Below are 12041 nucleotides of genomic sequence, written 5' to 3' on the forward strand. Positions count from 1 at the left end.
CAGAAGTTTCTGAACAGAAAAAGCAACATTGCAAAAATCCCGTATCAAAGGGATGTTGAATTTTATTGACAGTCTTTTCTATATCTATTGAGATGATCATGTGGATATTTTTAGTTTTGTTTATGTGATAAATCACATCTTTTGATTTGCATATGTTGAACCAACCTTGCATCCCAAGGATAAAGCCTACTTGATAATGGTAGATTCACTTTTTGATATTATGCTGGATTTGAGGTTCAGTTTGTTAGTATTTGGTGAGGATTTTTGCATCTATGTTCATCAAGGATATTGGCCTAAAGTTTTCTTTCTTTGTTATGTTTTTGTCAGATTTTTGTATAAAAATGACGTTGGCCTCATAGAATGAGTTATGAAGAAGTCCTTCTTCCTCAGTTTTTGGGAATAGTTTCAGTAGGAATGATATCAGCTCTGCTTTATACATCTAGTAGAATTCAACTATGAATCTGCCTGGTCTTGGGCTTTTTCTGGTTGGTAGGGTTGCTATTACTGTTTCAATTTTGGAACTTGTTACTAGTCTGGTCACAAATTAAATTTGTTCTTGGTTCAATCTGGGGAGGTTGAATTTTTCCAGAAATTCATTCATTTCTTCTAGGTTTTCTAGTTTGTGTACATAAAGGTGTTTGTAGTAGTCTCTAAATGGTTCTCATACATCCATGGGGTTGCAGGTAATGTCCCCTTTGTTCTTTTCCAATTGATTGTGTTTATTTGGATCTTCTTTCCTTTTCTATTTTTTAGTCTAGCTAGTTGTCTATCCATCTTATTTATTCTCTTAAATAACAAATTCCTGAGTTTGTTGATCTTTTATATGGTGTTTCATGTCAAGTTCCTTCAGTTCAGCTTCAGTTTTGGTTATTTCTTGTATACTGCTAGCTTTAGATTTGGCTTGCTTTGTTTTTTACTCTAACTGTGATGTTAGGTTGTTAATTTGATATCTTTCTAACTTTGGATGTGGGCACTTAGCACTATAAACTTCCCTCTTAATATTGTGCTAGCTATGTCCCAGAGATTCTTGATACATGTATCTTTTTTCTCATTAGTTTCAAAGATTTCTTGATTTTGGCCTTAATTTTATTGTTTATCCAAAAGTCATTAAGGAACAGGTTGTTTAATTTCCATGTAATTGTATGATTTTGAGCAATTTTCTTTCTATTGATTTTTATTTTGGTTGTGCTGTGGTCTGAGAATGTGGTTGGTATTAATTCAATTTTTCTGAATTTGCTGAGAATTGTTTTATGACCTCTTGAATGTTCAATTTTAGAATATGTGCCATATGCTATTGTTTTGGGGTGGAAAGTTCGGTGGATGTCTGTTAGGTCTGTTTGGTGGAATGTCAAGTACAAATCCAAAATATCTTCGTTAGTTTTCTGCCTCTATAATCTTCCTAACACTGTCATTGAGGTTTTGAAGTCTCTTACTATTGTTCTGTGGTTACCTAAGTCTCTGTAGGTCTCTATGAACTGTTTTATAAATCTAGTTACTTCTGTGTTAGGTGCATATATATTTAGAATAGTTAGGTCTTCTTGTTGAATTGAACCCTTTACCATTATGTAATGCTCTTCTTTCTTTTCCAACTGTTGTTATTTTAAAGTCTGTTTTCTGAAACTAGAATCGCAGCTTCTGCTTTTTTCTGTTTTCCATTTTCTTGGTACATTTTTCTCCATCCCTTTTCTTCAAGCCTATGGAGATCATTGCATATGAGATGAGTCTCTTGAAGACAGCATACCAATAGGTCCTGCTTCTTGATCCAATGTACCACTCTGTGCCTTTTAATTGGGGCATTTAGCCCATTTACATTCAAGGTTAATATTGATATGTGCTAATTTGATCCTGTCATCTTATTGTTACCTGGTTATTATGCTGATTTGATTGGGTAGTTGCTTTATAAAGTCAATGATCTTTGTACTTAAGTGTGCTTTTGTGGTGGCCAGTAAGGGCTTTCCTTTCCATATTTAACATTCCCTTTACAACCTCTTTTAAGGCATATCTGGTGGTCACAAATTCCCTTAGCATCTTCTTTTCTGAAACGGGTCTTATTTTTCCTTTGTTCATTATGGTTATGAGGCTGCATATGAAATTTTTTATTGAACTTTTTTTCTTTAAGAATGTTGAATACAGGCTCCTAATCTCTTCTGGTTTGCAGGATTTCTGTCAAAAGACCACTGTTAGACAGATGGGATTCCCTTTGTAAGTGACCTGCTGCTTCTTTCCTAGGTGCCTTTAAAACTTTTTCTTTTAATCTTGGAGAATCTGATGACTATATGTTTTGGGGATGGTCGTCTTGTGTAGTATATTCCTGGGGTTCTCTGAATTTCCTGAATTCGATTTTTTGTCACTTCATATGGTTAGGCTGTGTCCCCACCCAAATCTCATTTTGAATTTCCATTTGTTGTGGAAGGGACCCAGTGGGAGGTAACTGAATCATGGGGGCAAGCCTTTACTGCACTGTTCTCATGATAATGAATAAGTCTCATGAGAGCTGATGGTTTTATAAAGAGTAGGTCCCCTGCACAAGTTCTCTCTCTTTGCCTGCTGCCATCCATGTAAGATGTGACTTGCTCTTCCTTGCCTTCTGCCATGGTCATGAGGCCTCCCCAGCCATGTGAAACTGTAAGTTCACTAAACCTTTCCTTTGTAGATTGCCCAGTCTCGGGTATGTCTATATCAACAGTGTGAAAAAGGATGAATACAGTAAATTGGTTTCAGTAGAGTGGGATGCTGCTGAAAAGATATCAAAAAATGTGGAAGTGACTTTGGAACTGGGTAACAGGCAGAGGTTGGAACAGTTTGGAGGACTCAAAAGAAGACAGGAAAATGTGGGCAAGTTTGGAACTTCCCAGAGACTTGTTGAATAGCTTTGCCCAAATGTTGATAGCAATATGGACAATAGAATGCAGGCTGAGGTGGTCTTAGATGGAAATGAGGAACTTGTTGGAAACTGAAGCAAAAGTGATTCTTGTCATGTTTTAGCAAAGAGACTGGTGGCATTTTTGCCTCTGTCCTAGAGATTTGTGGAAATTGAAACTTTAGAGAGATGATTTAGGGTATCTGGTGGAAGAAATTTCTAAGCAGCAAAGCATTCAAGAAGTTACTTGGGTGCTGTTAAAGGCATTCAGTTTTATAAGGGAAGCAGAACATAAAAGTTCAGAAAATTTGTAGCCTGACAATGTGATATAAAAGAAAATCTTACTTTCTGAGGAGAAACTCAAGCCGGCTGCAGAAATTTGGATAAGTAACAAAAAACTGAATGTTAATATCCATGACAATGGGGAAAATATCTCCAGGGAATGTCAGAGGTCTTCACAGCAGCCCCTCCCATTACAGGCTGAGAGACCTAAAAGGGAAATATGGTTTATAAGCATATAAGCTGTATATAAGCATTGTACTATAGTTGATAAAGTTATTTCTCCTGAGGATAGGAATGATCAGTTCTGATACTGCTAAACATGTGGACAGGAATTGAACAATTAAGTATATAATAAAGTAAAGTAAGTAAATAAATAAAGAATGGTGGTTTCTCACTGTTGGAATGAGAGTTTACAGATAAACAAGGAAGCAGACTAGAATGATCCTGGTAGTAATAGTTCAGATGTGGAGACATCAGTAAGAATTCATGTTTAATTTAATATAGATACAGATGGTTACATATATAATATTTATAAAGTTCATTCTTGTTATTTATGGTAGTTATATTCTGTAAAGCCATTAGAAACACTGAATTAGCAAATGATGAACCATTGTCCAAGAAAAAAATACAGGGTTACTTTTCTGTGATCCTCTGGTTATAACATTTTCATTAACCAATCAATATGTAACCTGTTTTATGTGTATTTCTGTTTTAACTCACCTCATTTACTATATAGTGTTGGTTCATTAATATTGAGTTCCCAGCCAACAACACTATATATATAGTTACAAATTGTTCCAAGTTTGGCCATTAGGAGCTCTTTCAGTTGGCGCCTGTGCTCTTGTATAAGTGCTATATATATATAAAACATATATAACCCTTGCCTGAAGGAAGCTTATCTAACCCAAGTATTTTCTTCATAAGGTACAGCACAACCTTCTCTCACTTAGGAATACTAGGAAAGCACTGTAGCACCACACTTGAGGGACCACTTTAAACAGGAAAATAACATAAAGCACAAAAACTGTGCAAAACATAACGCTAAGTATACCACAAAATGACACTTGTTTATATTCTGATAGTTAAAACAAGAAGGCAGAATGTTGCCTTGTTCTATCTCAGTTAGGATGTACATGTCAGGTAACTCATTTTTTTTGCTGTCCTCCATGTGTATATAAATGTTCAAGTAGAAAAAGTCACAAGTATGGAATCTACAAATAAAGAGGATCTACTGTGTGTATACAATCACCGGTTAGTGTATACACATCTATTTCTTTGCTCTGTTAGCTGAGAGAGTTTAAAATAAAGGACATTCTTGTAATAACAAGCACACTTATTGTTCAGATCTCAGTTTCTAATACCATTCTCCAATGACAGGAAGCAAGGCTCCCTTGAGAGATGGTGGCTTCTAGAACTGGAGCAGAAAGATTAACCTGAAGCATTTTGAAGTCTCAGAAAGTAAAAACGTGCTAACAAAAAGGCCCCCAAAATACATCAGTGGGTGTACGTATGCCAACAGAGTACAGTAGCTAACTGAAGGAGCTCTTAATGGCCAAAGTTGGAACAATTTGAGTACGAAATGAAGTACAAGTATCTATGAGTACATACTGATGTAAATTTAAAAATTTGGCAAATTAATAAATGAAGAGACAAATCTTTCATGTGGAAGAATTCCAAAAAAATTATGTAGGTACCTTTCCTTCAAGCAGAGAGAACATAACTTTTCATCCCTTAAGTGTGGGCTGTGATACTGACTTACTTCCAAAGAGTACAGCATGAAACAGAGGAATAAGAGTAACTTCACAGTGAAGAAATCTGACAATCACTATCTCAGGTGACCAAGGTTGACATAAAAAATGACAAATCATGTTGATTTTATCTTTGATATGATGTGATGAAAATGGCACTTTACCTCTGTGACCTTTCTCCATCAAACCCGTAACTCAAGTCCAATAGTGAGAAAAACATCAGACAAATTCAATAGAAGAGTATCTTACAAAATACTTGACCAATACTTCTCAGAGGGGTCAGTGTCACTGAAACACCAAAAATAAGAAAAGTTCGATAAATTGTCATGGCCAAAAAAGGCCTAAGGAAACATTACAACTAAATATAATATGGTATTCTGGATAATATCCTGGAACAGGAAATGAATAGAAGGCAACAAATAAGGAAATCTGAATAAACCATGAACTTTAGTTAATAATACTGTATTAATATTATTTCATTAATTGTAACAAATTTGCCATGCTAATGCAAGATGTTAATAATGGAGAAAACTAGGTATGGGGTATTTTGGAACTCTACTATCCTCTCAATTCTTCCTGTACATGTAAACTGTTATAGTGAAGAGAGGTTTTAGATTTTCTATCACTTTCTCAAATGAAATATTTTTGTCAGTTTTTGTGTTGCTTATCCGTCAAATTCTACTCCTTTTTTTTTTTTTTTTCTTTTTTTACCTTAACTCTGCAAAGGAGTGCTGTTGGTGTAGATGAGATGCAAGGACTGATGACATTAGGGAAGAAAATTTGAAAGAAGTTATGCAAGATACCTAAGAGTGCATAACTCCACTAGAAGCAGTTAGGATTGGCAGAAAATCATGGGTAGAATTAATTTTTTCCCATAATAAAGTCAGGACTATGATAAAGAAGATGAAAGAGCTATTATACCAAACACTTGTTGAATCACATCACTTATGTAATGAAACCAACACATTTGTACACAAAAGTGACAAAAATGTATTCCATTGCTAGATCTTATTTATTTATTTAATTTCAATAGTTTTGGGCCAACAGGTGATATTCAGTTATATGGATAAACTCTTTAGTGGTGATTTCTGAGATTTTGGTGCACCCTTCACTGGAGCAGTGTACACTGTACTCTGGTGTCGTCTTTTTATCCCTAACACCCCTCCCATCCTTCTCCCTGAGTCCATTGTATCATTTTAATGCCTTTGCATCCTCATAGCATCCTCATAGCTTAGCTCCCACTTACAAGTGAGAACAATGTTTGATTTTCTATTCCTGACTTAATTCACTTAGAATAATTGTCTCCAACTCCATCCAGGTTACTGCAAATGCCATTATTTCATTCCTTTTTATGGCTTAGTATTCCATGGTGTGTGTGTGTGTGTGTGTGTCTATATGGTATATATGATATATATGGAATATGATATACATCATGTATGTGTATTATATATGTATATGTGTTTTCTTTACCTACTAGTTGATTAATGGACATTTGGACTCGTTCCACATTTTTGTGATTACAAATTGTGCTGCTATAAACATGCATGTGCAAGTGTCTTTTTCATATAATGACTTCTTTTCCTCTGGGTAGATACCCAACAGTAGGATTGCTGGATCGAAAGTAGATCGATTTTCAGTTTTTTAAGGAATCTCCATACTGTTTTCCATAATGGTTGTAGAAGTTTACATTCCTACCATCAGTAGTGCAAAAGTGTTCCGCGTTTCTAGATCTTTAAAGAATAAGGGAGTTGATACATGAAGTAAAATATTGTCCTTCATGAAAAATGGCTAAAGCTTTCAAATGATTTTTCAGGGTTTCTCTGGTGGCAAAAAAAAAAAAAAAAAAGAGATCATTGTACTAACCAAAAATAAAAAGAAATAAATAAAGATTGGAAAAGATTTAGTAACATTGAACCAACTGATGGTGCCAACTGCTCAACTCCCATTTTTAGAATCCATTAGAAAAGACTTTGAAGATTTGATTATATTAAGTGATAAGAGAGAAAAGGTCTTTGAGGCCAATAAAAAAAAGTACAGAAATGATTGGTTTCTTACACTACTATTTAAATCTATCTAGCAGAGCAATGGGATTCAAGAAAAAAAAAATTGACCTCTGAATAAGATAACACACACATATATAAGCAGCTACAAAGTGGCCTGCAAAAGAGGAAAGGAATGACCTCTGTTAATGAGTATCACATGTTCTTCAAAAGTTTATAAAATGCAATGCGTACAATGCCCATTCCACATACCAAAAGAAAATCCCTGCTTGATCCAGTGCTGTGAACCTGCTGAAGCTTCAAGCAATCAATTGAATAATTAAACTTTCACAGTTCAATTTTAACAACCTTGAATGTCTCCATTATTTGCCAGAGAAAGAGTAACCAGAGGACTTCATTTTCTCAAGGACTCTTCTCCTTATTTCTCCTTGGCTACCTTCATTACTTTTGGGTCATACAAAATGTATCATATCATTTCAAAAAATTATCTTAAAATCAAATATCAATAGAATTGTTTTAAACAATAATCATTAAAACTAACAAAAATAAAACATCACTAATTGCTTTTGTATTTGGCATTGTCTTTATTTTTATATGTATTGAGTTTTATATTAGTGTTCTATATTATTTTTATATAAATATATTTTAACAGTTTAATAAGATCATTCATGAATTTGAAATGTCAGCTGCCCAAAAACAGATCCTTCATTTCTTCAATCAGTGATTATTCTACTAGTTTTAAAATTCTGACCATGAAGTTTGGGGAAGAACTCTTAAAACTGTGTTATAGATTCCATAGTTATTTATTTTCCAAAAATCTAGGTTTTTTCATAATAACTAGTCAATGTCAGGTGTAAGGCTACTGGATTTATTCTCATTTCTTGATTCTATTCATAAGCAGAAATAAAAATTTTAATCTAAGTTAAACAGGTCAGAGTAGCAACAAACATAAAACACAATGCTATGCTTTTTTTTGCTATATCACTGCTTACTAATTTTAATTTTTAATTATTTTTAATCATGGCAAAATATGTAACATATTTGCTATTTTAGCCATTCCTTAAGCATTCAGTTCAGAGGTATCAATCACATTCACAACGTTGTACAACCATAATCGCTATTTTCAAAATGTTTTCATCAACTCAAATAGAAACTCTGTGACCAGTAGGCAGTAGCACCCTCTTCGCTCTGCTCTCAGGCCCTGGTAACCTCTAATCTACTTTTTGTTTCTCTGAAGTTGCCTATTCTAGACATTTCATGTGAATGAAATTACAAAATATGTGTTTTTTGGTGTCTGCTTATTTAATCTAACACAATGATTTCTTGTTTCTTGCATGTTGTAGCATGTATCAGAACCTCATTCTTTCTTATGGATGAATAATATTTTAATATGTTCATGTTATTATGAATATTATATATATACAATTATATATACAAACATACATATATATTTATATGTATGGAATATTATTATATGTACAAAAATAAATATGTAATATTTAATTGAAATTTTTGAAACAATCCTAGATTTGTTCAATGTAAAAATTACTACTGTTGGGGTAAAAGTTAGTGATAAATAATAAAAGCATATAGTTTATTGTAACCAGTTTTCTCCCCTTTTTAAAACTTATGGAGAAAATTATAAGCTAACAAAGTCCAGATAATGAAATATTATTTCTGTATTTTCCCTTTTATTTTAATGTTTCTCTGCCTTTTTAGTATACATTTGCTATTGAAACATAAAACATGTTAACTCAGTGAGATGAAATAGGACCAGAACAGTTATATACCTCCTCCCTAAGTTTAAGCTTTCTGTTATAAGACAAATATTTGTGGCATATCATAACACTTATACCTGACAAGACTACAGAATTTTCTACTCAAGATAGATCATAAAATTACAAAAAGATCTATCATTCTGTATAGTTCAGTGTATCAACTAAACTGAGATAACTTCTGCACAAAGAATACACTTCTAGGATTGATAGTGGATTGTGTGAAGTTGCCAGTTGTTTTCACTATAATAAGTTTAAAAACGAAGAATATATTTTATTCCAAAGACAGTTTTGGTGAGGTGTTTAAAGCATGGAATGTATTTCCCAATGATAGAATGTTTGAAAAATTAGTTAGGTTCCCTATCAATCCTGTTAGTTGATATAGAGCTAAATCTAAAAACTCCTGATATTGGGTGACCAGAACTGCTGTTTTATTTTTGTTTGGACCTCTGAACTTTTTATTGATCTCCTGTTACCTAAAGGGCACCTTGCTTCTGCTGCCTCAAAACCTCAGAACTTTAGTGTCACTGGTGTCAGATGTCATCCACTATCCCGCAGGATACTTTGTCATCCACTATCCCGCAGGTGGCGGTCTTTCGGATGGCTTGCATGAGGTTGCTGCTATCCAGGACATCACTGGGATTGAAGTCCCTCCCATCTTCCAGCAGGCAGCAGTAAGATGGCCAGCTCAGCCGGCTGTTTGACCTTGATGCTCAGCAGGGCCTCCTCATACACCCGGGCCTGATGCCACCCTTCTGCCAGAGTCTGTGCCAGCTCTGACTCCAGGTGCAGCAGAATCCCATTGAGCTGCTCCATCTGCATGGCCTAGTGGGCCTCCATCTCCCTCAGCTGTTCTCCAAGCTGGCCTTAAGATTTCTCCTAGAGTCCAGGTTGATCTCTAAGGACTGGACTGTACCTCTCAGCTCCATGAACATCATTTTAGCATTTCTGATTTTGGCGACTGCATGGTGATAACTGTGGTGCTCTCCTCAATCTGCTGGGACCAGTATTTTCCAGTTCCTCTAGGTTCTTCTGAGCCAGCTCATTACACTGATCTGCCAGGATCTTGCCGGGGTCCTGAGATTTAGGGACATCTGCCTCTATGGTCAAACCAGAACTGGGAAACCGGGCTTGTAAGTCTTTTTTCCTCCTTGTGGTTCTTCTTCATGAAGAGGAACTCCTCCTTGAGAGCCGAGATCTGTCTTCAGCTGCAGCTGAGTGACATTGGTGTCATCAGTGACCTTCCTGAACCCACAAATTTGGCTCTCCACAGATGGGTATATGGCCAGCTCTGTCTCATACTCGACTCTAAAATCATCAGCAGCAAGATAGGCATTGTCAATCTGCAGAACAATGTGGGCATTGTCCACAGAATTTGCAAAGGTCTGAGCCCTCAGGTCCTCTGTGGTCTTAACATAATGTCCCCAGTCTCTGACCTGGGGCCCCTTCTTCTCCAGATGTTCCCAGATTTTGATTTCTAGCCTTCGATTCTTGGCCTCCAGGCCACTCACTCTGTCCAGGTAGGAGGCTAAGCAGTTATTCAGGCCTGGCATGGCCTCATTCTTACTCTGTATGCCCTGCTATTTCTACCAGATACCCAGCCGACCCAGAAGCTGGTGGAGCTGAAAGAAAAGATCCAGAAGTTAGAGCCCATAGTGCTTGCATAAAGGATAGCCAGGCTGCTGGTGAGCAACTGGATGGACCCCACAGACAGGCAGTTAGTGGAGAAAGTGGTGGAGTGGGTGATGAATCTCATGTCTCAGGGGAGAAAAGCAAGAGGACAGGATTCAGGTTCTGCTGAGCTTCTGTTCAATTTTTCTTTTTCCTAAGGCTATTCTCATTGGTGATTTCAGAAACAACTTTCTTCCTATTTATTCCATCCAGGACTCCAGTACATCTTGCCACCAGCATCCACACCTTATTCTTGGAAGGAAGAACTCCTATCACCTAGGATTGTTGTGGAAACAGGGATTTAGTGGCAGATTAGAAGCAGAAACATTGACTAAACTTAGATATTTGCTTAATTTAATTCAACAAAATATGGTAAATATCATTTATCTGTATTCTGTAATGCTAAGATATATAGAGAATTTAAAGACAAATGAGACACAGTTCCAGACCTCAAGAAGCTTTCAGTTTATGGAGAGGCACAGAAGATATTAAGATCTCTTGGATAAAAGACCTGGTCTGGAAAGTATCATACACAAATGTCAAATGAAATATATAAATGGAGATATGAGTACATCTGTTTGAGGAATCCTGGAAGGTTCACGGAGTGGTCAACAGTAGAAATGGACCTTGAATGATCTAGGGACTTTTGAAAATCAGAGTTGGGAGTGTGGCCCTTATGGGCCAGAATGCTTAGTAGTCATGTATAGGAGGTTTTGAAGTAAGATGCTATTGGGGGAACCCACCTCCAATATTTCAATGTAGGTTCTTTCTATTTTCCCTAAGTGTCGGCTGGTCTAAGAAATAAAGAGAAAGAGTACAAAGAGAGAAATTTTACAGCTGGACCGCTAGGGGTGACATCACATATCGGTAGGTCTGTGATGCCCACCTGAGCCGTAAAACCAGCAAGTTTTTATTAAGAATTTCAAAAGGGGAGGGGGTGTGCAAACAGGGAGTAAGTCACATGCTTTAAGAGGCAAAAAGCAGAGCAAAGATCACATGCTTCTGAGGAAACAGGGCAAGGACAAAATCAGAACTCCTGATAAGGGTCTATGTTCAGTGGTGCATGTATTGTCTTGATAAACATCTTAACAGAAAACAGGGTTCAGAAGCAGAGAACAGGTCTGACCTCAAATTTACCAGGGCTGGGGTTTCCCAATCTTAGGGTTTCTACCTAAGCCTGAGGGTACTGCAGGAGACCAGGTTGTAGCTCAGTCCTTATCTCAACCGCATAGGACAGACACTCCCAGAGTGGCCATTTATAGACCTCCCCCGAGTAATGCAATTCTTTTCCTAGGGTCTTAATATTATATTCCTTGCTAGGAAAAGAATTTAGCGATATCTGTCCTACTTGCACGTCTGTTTATAAGCTCTCTGCAAGAAGAAAAATATGGCTCTATTCTGCCACAGGCAGTCAGACCTTATGGTTGTCTTCCCTTGTTCCCTGAAAATCGCTGGTATTCTGTTCTTTTTCAAGGTGCACTGAATTCATATTGCTCAAACACACACGTTTTACGATCAATTTGTACAGTTAACGCAATCATCACAGTGAACCTGAGGTGATGTACATCCTCAGCTTACGAAGATAACAGGATTAGGAGATTAAAGTAAGACAGGCATAAGAAATTATAAGAGTATTATTAGGGAAGCGATAAAAATGTCCACAAAATCTTCATAATTTATGTTTCCTCTGCTGTGGCTGCAGCCG

This window comes from Chlorocebus sabaeus, chromosome 13 (assembly GCF_047675955.1).
Source record: "Chlorocebus sabaeus isolate Y175 chromosome 13, mChlSab1.0.hap1, whole genome shotgun sequence".
In the NCBI taxonomy this organism is placed as follows: domain Eukaryota; kingdom Metazoa; phylum Chordata; class Mammalia; order Primates; family Cercopithecidae; genus Chlorocebus; species Chlorocebus sabaeus.